Source organism: Lygodium microphyllum, chromosome 3 (assembly GCF_053477565.2).
Source record: "Lygodium microphyllum isolate KBCC chromosome 3, Lygodium_microphyllum_v1.1.10, whole genome shotgun sequence".
Classification (NCBI taxonomy): Eukaryota; Viridiplantae; Streptophyta; class Polypodiopsida; order Schizaeales; family Lygodiaceae; genus Lygodium; species Lygodium microphyllum.
Window position 1 is genome coordinate 6,773,314 of NC_141137.1, and position 9,858 is coordinate 6,783,171.

The 9,858-nt window shown below is 43.0% G+C and overlaps 1 pseudogene; it reads right to left on the reverse strand.

Moving 5' to 3' along the window:
* Window positions 1–746: 746 nt before the first annotated feature.
* Window positions 747–9,510, reverse strand: LOC148038030 (pyrophosphate-energized vacuolar membrane proton pump-like; annotated as a pseudogene).
* Between the last annotated feature and the right edge of the window lie 348 nt (window positions 9,511–9,858).

Genomic DNA, 9,858 nt, shown 5'->3' on the forward strand with positions numbered 1-9,858 from the left:
AACAGTGCGCGAGGGAGACAAGGAACGGAGGAAGAGAGAAGAGAAAAGAGACACGAGACACCGGAAGTGGAACCCCAAAAGTGCATCAAGTGAGCACACATTAGCTGCAACATCAGCTCCTTAGCTAGAATAGATAAAACATCAAGTAGAATAAACATAAGCTTGAACAAATGAATCAACTGAAAATAGACAAACAACAACTAGAAACAATGAAACATCAGCTAGAACAACTCAACAGCTAGAATAATAATGAAACATCAGCTGGAACATTTCAACAGCTGGAATAAGAATGAAATGAAATATCATCCCATCAGCTCGAAACATTTCTTGTAAACAAAGCGTGGAATAATTTCAATGCATTAGCTGTAATATAGATGAAATGATATGAAACGTAGCATGAAGAGCCAAAAATTAGCTGGAAGAAAGAAACATTTAGAATAATCAAATGATGAACAAAATACCGACAATCATTAGCAAGAGCTCATCAGTTTTCTTACTGCTGCTTAGAGCCCAAGCAAACATCTCAACAATCTGCTTTTGGGACTCTAGGAACATCTTTGTACGCCTAGCCTCCAGATCATCATGCTCAGACTCTCTCTGCATCTGCAGTTTCATCTCTTCTAATTTGAGAAAGCGCTCCCCCAAAGTGCTGTCAACTGGGGGCTGTTGATGTTGCAAGCTGGACTTTGAAGAAGTCCTATGGTTGAGGAATCTGTCCATCTTGAAAGCCTTCGTGACCTCATAGTCTATACTGCGGCTGCGCTTCTTGTGGAGAGATGTGTAAGAAGTATCATGGTCATCCAGAGACCGGTTGCAATACCAGCATTATCACTTATGGGACCATATGCATCTATGGCTAGACAGGTGGCAATGGTACAAAGCATTCCAAGAGCCGCAACTGTGATCCCGTACATGGCTGCTAGGGTAGGGATGACATAGATAGCAACATCAATAGCAAATATTGGAACAATTACAGACTTGTAGCCAAGTGCCAAACCAAAGATGACATTGGTAGCAGCTCCTATCCTGGAAGAATCAGCAACATCCTCGACTGGTCTGTATGTATTGCTGGTGAAATACTCTATAACGTAGCCAATTACCAACCCTACCCAAAGCCCTACTCCAACGCAAAAAAATAGTTTCCAGTTTTGAACCATCTTTGCACCACCGTTAGGATCATATATGTAAAACGTGGATGGTAGTGCCAGCCAACAAACAAAAGGTGCACCGAATGTCATTAAGATGGTGGATATTAGCAACTGTCTCTTTAGTGTAGATTCAATATCCCTTAGATTTGAGATCTCGAACACATAAGTTGTGAACAAGGTTGTGATGAGGCACACCACAATGCCCATAGAGCTAATGAGTAGAGGGAAGTACATAACAGTGAAGTCATGATTTGTGCCAAATGATGACATGGAAGCCACAACAAGAGCTGTGCAAGAAGCTTCAGCAAAGGAGCCAGAAAAATCTGAACCCATTCCAGCAATATCTCCCACATTATCACCCACATTGTCAGCAATGATCGCTGGATTTCGCAGATCGTCCTCTGGGATATTCCTTTCTACTTTTCAACAAGATCTGCTCCAACATTCGTAGTTTTGGTATAGATTCCACCTCCAACCCTTTCAAATAGAGCCATGGATGAGCATCCAAGCCCATAGCCAGTGATGGCCTCAAAAAGGCCCTCCCAATCATCCTTGTAATAAAGTTGTAACAGTTTTATAGTGATGTATAAAACTATGAGGCCATTAGCAACAAGTAAGAAACCCATCACCGAACCTGATTGGAAAGCAATTTTGAATACTTGCCTATCCCTTTTCTGGCTTCCAAAGTTGTGCGAGAAATCGCATATGTTGTGTTCATCATGCCCAAAAATCCCGACACTATGGACGTCAAAGCTCCCAATATAAATGCAACTGTAGTGAAAATCGCTGTAAAGAGAGCTGGGGCACATTCCTGCTTTGGATCGTATCTGCAAGGCTGGGGCTTAGTACTGAACCCCTTCACAGATCTCAAGAACAAGAAAATGACAGCAGCAAATATGCCCATGAAATAAACCAAATACTTGTACTGTGTCAGTAAAAACGATGTGGCTCCTATGGATATGGCTTGCTGAATTTCAGCGCATTTCCTAATAGCTGCTGCATCTGATTCCTCATCCAATCTATCCTCCTCGTCACAATCTGATGATCCATTGACGATGTTGTGACTGTGGGTGTCGTTGTTGTCTGATGATCCACAACAAGACAAATAATGAAATGATATTTAATTTATTTGCTCATGGAAACATATTGTATCATACTTACTAATGGGGATAAAAAGATGCATCAAAAGCATGATAAGATTCCTCCTTTCCCTATCGTATCTTCTTTTAATGTTTTGTATAACAACCCTCAACCCATAACCGAGAAGGATTTTTACTAAAAGAACAAGAAACCTCCATTCCACTTACCTTGGAGCCTTCAGATTTGCTGAGTCATCAACATGAACATGTCTAGCAATAGAAGATACCAAATTGAAGTTATCCTGCAAATTATGCAGATCATCATCACCAATCATGCCTCTTGATCCACCCATGTTGTTGAGCTGGAGCACATGCTCTTGACTAGTGCTACCTAGGCTTGATCCGCTAAGTAGCATGGATGTCCATGGCCAATTTAAGGATATGCTAATCATACCACCTGACCTTGAAATATCAGCTTGATTCACTTGATTCATAATATGGTCAGGTTGATCAGATGGATCAGAATCCTTTGCAGTCATGTTGGCCTTAATCTCGAGGAGATTGCTGATGTTCAAGATATCTTGACCAAATTCGCCATGATTGTCACATGAAGTGACCAAATTCTTCATGATCTCTCTATTCCTGCAGCCTACAAATCAAATGTCAAGATGGAATATAGTCAATCACAAGAAGTTTTTTTGACATAATTTTCCCATGTGGAAAAGGAAACTGTTTTCCCTTGGTTTCCCCTAATAGTGTTCAATAACATGAGCTTCTACTTGGGAGCCACCGCATATCTAGCTAGTTGCCACTAGTTTCCATCGAGGGTAAGGGGCTCCTGGCCCCCACCCTGGGCTGGTAGCCAAAAACGCTCCTCTCTCAGCCAACCATCACAACCTGCTCCAGGGGCTGCTACTACCTATTCATTGCCCTCCACCTACTACTGATGACAGTCTACATGTGGTTCTATCTACTAGTTTTTCTCCTAATTCATCATCCTCACCTCAGCTATTACTATTTGAGATCTTTCAAGTCAGCTACAACCAACATGACCTGTCGAGCTGCTGCATTTCCACTCCAAGCCTGCTGACCACTTATTGTGGACAGCCATGTAGCATCTCAATTGCTGCATTTCAGATCTGCCCTGCTTCATCTGCAAATTACATCACTTCATGATCCGTGTTTTGCTGTTTCAGTACTTTATCATCAATCTCCTTCAAGCTTCTTCAAGATTTTCATTATTTCTATATCTAATTCCATGAGTCGTCTAAAATACAAAAAACAATGTCTTTGCTGTGGTCTTGGCAGAGTTACACTTCCTCTCATGATTTAAAGAGCATATGATATTATTGAGATGCTATTTGTAAAGCCTTTAAGCAACAAGTGGCCAATAAGCCTAATTTAAAGTCTTTGAAAGGGATCCATTTCTTGCTAATGTGCAACAAGTGCAGCATTGTACCTTGAACTACAATGGTAAAAAAAACCAGTCAACTCTTTCAGAGATATCTTCTTTCTAGCTTGAGCAGAATCAAGTTTCATTTTCCAACTGTAGAATTCCTTACCTGAGGCACTCCATCACACCATTCAATAAACCCACGAGCAATCACATTTCCCTACATGCAGAAAAATCAACCTATTAGCAACATCCTAATAGTGATAAGACATGTACAATTTATTGATCTGACCTATGCTTAAAAGCCACAGACCCAGATGGAAATAACATGAAGTATAGCAAGGGAAGCATTGTATGATTCTGCTAACCTACATGGGAGAGGCAAACTATATTGTACCCATCCTAAAGCTCTAGCCCATTTGATTTAACACACCTCAAACAGCTCTATTGATAGGCAATAACCACTTGAGGATTCATAGATGTTTGGGCTGATCCATTCAACATAAACGTTCCTAATCTCATCAGTTGGTTAGCTAATCTTGGTGATCTCCAAATCAGTTCAGTTGATTAACGAGCGTCATAAGTCACAGTCTTCATTAACATCTTAAATCTCTTTACATTCACATGTAGCATAACATATTAAATTGAACAAACTACCTGTACCTTTGAGGTTAACCAGGGCCTTTGTCACACTTCTCTCACAATCGGCACAGTCCATTCAGACCAGAAGCTCCACCATCTACACCAGCAATTATATCCCACAAGTTAGTTAACAAAATACTGCTAAGGCACAGAGTAAAACCGCTTCAGGAGCTATACTACATTCTTGCAAAGTTAAGATGTTGAATTGGAAAGGTAAGCAAATGCATCATTAATCTCTGCCCATTCCAAGTACATATTCATTCGAATGACAAGATTAAACTCTGTGTAAAGGAATGAGCTCACTTCCTTGTAAGGATTAGAGCCATCTTCTTTTTGCATCCCTGCCATAAAGATCCAGCCCACAACTGGATAGCTCCTCGCCATTAACATCTGTACTTTTGCCCACAACTGTACTTTTGTCAAATGCCTGCTAGTTCTCTCCCACAATCAGGAAATCAGTGAAAAAGAAATTGCCCTTCTCATCATTGTACTCAAAGGCATATGCCATGATGCTTCCTTCTGTTAGCCCTGAGCTTCTACCAACGTTTATTACCCTCTTGTTGAACAGTGCGCGAGGGAGACGAGGAACAGAGGAAGAGAGAGGAGAAGAGAGACACGAGACACCGGAAGTGGACCGATTGTAGTGGCATTTTGCCTCGCTATCATCAAAAGCAGAGCTACAACCAAATGGACTATTCTGTCTCTCACACAGGGAAACAACTGCATGTATGCATGCTTCACTTTGCAGCTTTGAGGTGTGTCTCATTGTTTGCGAGTAGGAGGCAGCAGAAGCAGTCAAATTTATGATATCTTCAGCAAACTTTATTTGTCCAGCCGATCTCATAGATTCAGTAACAACGTGATGATCAGCACCAACATCCTCTACAAAATCAACACATCAGTAACAGCATGATGATCATCACCAACATCCTCTGCAAAATTAGCACACTAGGCTGCAATAATGCAGCAGCTGAGGCCAAAGCTAAGCCTAGCACACTAGGCTGCAATAATGCAGCAGTTGAGGCTAAAGCTAAGCCTAGCTTTGCATTTCTTTCATTTGATGCTGAAGCTGCTATTCTAGCTGTAACAATAGTAATAGACAAGGCTGATTGCAATCGAGCATTTTGTGTTATGAATTTCTGTTTTCTTCGGCCTTTGAACTAGTTTTTGAATGATGTAGTTTTGACCAGATTTCTCATGCACTCCAAATGCTTCACCAACCATGATTTTAGATGGAAGCAACTACCCACTTTCATGAAAACAAATGGTTGTTCTCGTCTCATCCACAGCCAAGTCTTTAGCTCCTCAAGCCTTCTTGGAGTAGAATGACAGCTCCCAGGACTGTACCGAGTATAAGCAAAATATGAGTGATTTCTTTTAGGAATCAAAGGAGACAAATCAGATGGAGCATGGCATTTATCCAATGCGAAGCTCGGTGACAGCTAAGAACTGTGTGACACTGGAATTCGGTCGATTTGTTTGAGCTCATGGAGTGGAGCACAATCAAGTTTCTATGAGTTGATCAACTGGGATGAGGATGTGTAGCCCTCAACAGTTGATGTGCTGTATGAACGTGCCAAGAAATCATGCATTCCATTCTGTGATGCAAATCCAGGCATGTTGAAGGGTGATCTTTCATACTCCCAAAAGGAAGAGGGATCATCAAGATTGCATAGGCCATCTGGAGCATATGATACATTGAAATTCATGGTACTATCTTTTTTGCGAGAGATTTCACAGCAGGGTACTCAGATCTGTAATCGCCCTACTGCAGATGTGCACTGCACAGAGAGCTGCCGCTAGAGGCAGAGAGGCGAGGGTAGGAGCAGGGGCAGAGGAAGAAAAAGACAACCATGGCCATGCAGATCATCAACTTCATCAAGCCGATCACGTCCCTGCTCCCTTCATACTGCCCCCTCCTTATCGCCCCTACAGTGATGCCTCAATCGTCCTGCACGAGGTCCCTACCATCGACCTCTCGCCCTTGCTATGCCAACAAACAGAAGGCGAGAATGCCCAGTCGGGCCTCTGTTTTTGCCTCAGAACGGCTTCCCTAGGTGCCTTATCACCTTCTCTTACAGCTTCGGAAGGGGGAACTCTTGCGGGAATCACCACCATCGGTGCCATTACCATTGTTTCCAGTGCCACCATCTCCCCCAGACGCAGCAGAGAAGCGTCGCAACAGGGCTTACCATGAGGTAGGCCTGGTGTAGGGTCACTGAGAAGTCATGGGGCAGCGGAAGGCGCCATGCCAGCAGGGTGTACAAAAAGGCGGGCACAATTGCTAGCTAGGAGTGACTGAGGAACGTCTATGCTTGGACGTTGATGCCGTCTCGCCGGGATGGAGTGCACTTATCGATCTCCTCTCTGGAGAAATACATCTCGGTGCTACTGGATGTGCCAGCGCTAGAGATACTGTTGCTACCAAGGGGATGATCTGATTGGCACAGCACAGCAAGGACCTCGGAAGGTGCGACCGCTGGGGAAAGCCAGTAGCATTTGTCCTGCTGCTGATACTGAGGCTGCCGCCTGCGGACCCAAAAGCGAGCAAGAAAACGCTTAAAAAGCGCCCTTCAATAAGCTTTCTTGATCCACGACAATGCTTACAATTCCAGCAGTTGAGGATTACGGCCTCACGGTATAGTGCGAAGCAGTCTCAGATCAAGAAGCGCAAGAGCTCGCCGCACAGCAGTTCTTAGCCCCAACGCGTCTCTACTTTCCCTTCTAATGTGCTATCCTCGCTGCATCATTTTGTGCCTCCCACCATGGCGCATGTCCTAGCTGCATCGTTTTGTACAGCAATTCTTAGCCCCAGCTTGTTAGTCTCTTAACTGATGGCAATGCAAGCTTAACTAATGATGCCCTCGTAGTGTTGGCCATATTAGCACCATGTGTAGAGGGCCTGATGACTATAAGGAAGACTAGGTCCATACCTTTGCTGGTAAAACGGTTAACATTTGGGTCCACCAAAGGGAAGGAGAACTCTACTCCAGTCCTCTTGGCTTTGTGAAAGAATAGAGGAGGAGAAGTTAAAAGATATGTCTTGATCCTTCCTACTGCTCTCTCCTCTTTGCAAAGGCTAGCATTGGATGGTTCTCCTAGAGCCCAAAGAAAAGAATCCTTGCTTTTGAAGATTGTTTCGCTCGTTATAGGAGTTAACCAAAAACCTTAGAGAATCTGATATTGAGTAATAAAACACGTAACTGGGAGATAGTACCTGCTCAGATAAAATCATACACAAAACCCAAGTCCTAAATGTAGATTAAAGAGTTCTCTGCCATAAGTAGGTTCCAACCTACTTGTGAAGATCAATGTCTCCCTGACACACTCCATCACTGTGAGTATGCATTAATTTTGCCTGCATCTTTCATTCATCCTGAATAACAGGCCATTCCTCTAAGCAAAAAAAAAACAATCGTCTTCAAGCAGACTACAGATGGAGGATTGGAATACCTTAGAAAAAAAGCTTACTTGTGCCGTAAGAGGAGTGAGCCAGTAGTCTCTAGTGCCATCTCTAATTTCCCTGTAGTCAACAAGCATGGGTCAAAGCCATTAAAAGCAGAACTGTGAATGCAAAAAGAAACCATTCAAGTTGCCATTAAATTAACTAGATAATTGAAGTAACACAGAGAATAGATCAAAATCATATGCAAAATCATATTCAATTGAGAACTTACTTGTCGCTATAGGAATTCATAATATTCTAGCAGGTACCCTTGCTGGACTCTGTCTGATCAGATAGGGAAGTTATGTCACCACTGGTGGATATTGAGCTGTTTATGCTTTGATCAGGACTAATTGGAGTAGCTTGCTGAAATTGACGATTAAAATAAATCTTGGAAACTGGCCTTCAATAGCTACAAGTAGATGGGTGGAGGTCTTGGAATTGGAAGATGCTGGTGAAGCTAAGTAGGGAGTACTCAAGGTCGAACTGCAGCAGCCAATCTTGTTGCTGGAAGCATGAACGGCTGCTTGGGGCCAGCGTCCACGAAGCCCAGGCAGGCGGTGCTGGTACCTACAGACACGAAGGAGTTGCGAGGGGTGATGGTCCAGGAAACACCAGCGTCTAGCTGGAGGACGATGAGCGGGTGGGATGGATAGGGGTAGGGGCGACCTCCCTGGTCGTAGACAGGCCGGGGGTCGAAGCACGTGCTGAAGGGGGTACTGCCGGTTGGGCGAGCGACAAGCCACCGTAGCCGATGGCCGACTGCATGGCGCGGTAGATGGACCACCGGAGCTTCGTGTATGGCTCCTGGATTGTGCTGATTCGGAGCCTGAGGGGCTTCCCGGTGTAGGCATAATCGAAGCGATATGATATTTGTGATTAATGACCTACACCTATTGAGATGATGATGAATTTTGCCACGGGCCTGGTTCTGTGCTACTAGGAGTAGTATTGTTGGGTGCAAGCTGATGTTCTTTCCACATAATGCTCCTGATTTGATGAACAATAGCCCTCTCCGTCTTAGGCCCTCTTGATGATGATAATGCCAACACAGGAGGGATATGTAAAATGCATAATCTCAACACTGAGAGCTTCTAGGGTAGAATAATTATCAATGTGCTCTGTAACTTAAGGAAAAAGAATGAGGGACATACATGGGAATTCTTTAGTGCTACTAAGGCTACCGGCGCAAGCAGCAAGCGCACCAAAAAGAGTACGGAGTTAGCAGTGATGGAGCCTCACTCGCAAGAAGCCACCCCCTTTCAGTTCACCATAGCTTCATAGCTCGCAAAATCAAGAAGTTTACAGTAAATTGCATACAATCAATCATTAATCCATGAAAATTAGCGTGACTTTGAAACAAGCCAAGAATAAGACTTTGAAGTCTTTAAGATCTTAGAAACTTAGCAACTAACAACCTCGCTCTGATACCATGTTGAACAGTGCACGAGGGAGACGAGGAACGGAGGAAGAGAGAAGAGAAGAGAGACACGAGACACCAGAAGTGGAACCCCAGAAGTGCATCAAGTGAGCACACATAGTTGGAATATATAGAGGGGACCAGGGATGCTATATATAGACAAACTATATATAGCTAATACTTCCCACTAGCAAGATTGAGCATGTTCAGCTTCTTATCCTGAAACCATACAAGACAAATAACTTAACATATTAGCCAATCATGTTTCAATATAAGACTTGTGGTAACCTTCCATGAAAAGAACTTCCAACCTGTCCAACAGTTACTGTTATCTTGTTGTATGGATCAATATCCATATCATAAACTATGCCACGAGGAGCCATTTCTTGATGATAATGTGTACTCTTGATGTCCCATTGTTGTTGCCTCTATGTTGCAAAACACCACTGATCTACAGGTAAGTGGTTTTACAATTGAGCCAAAACAAAATAGACGAGAATCTAAAAATTCAAAGTAAAAACCATGACTTTAGGAGGAAGCCATACTTGTCCGCACTAGCACTCAGAAAATTGAAACCACCACAAGCAAATTTTGTTGCACAGATTGAAGCTAAATGATCATCTCATGTCTCGATGACATCAAATTTCCTAAATTAAAAAATCAAGCGTGCTCAAAGAAGTACTCTATAAGACAAACTCTTCAATAGCATAAGACAAAAAATATATCTACCT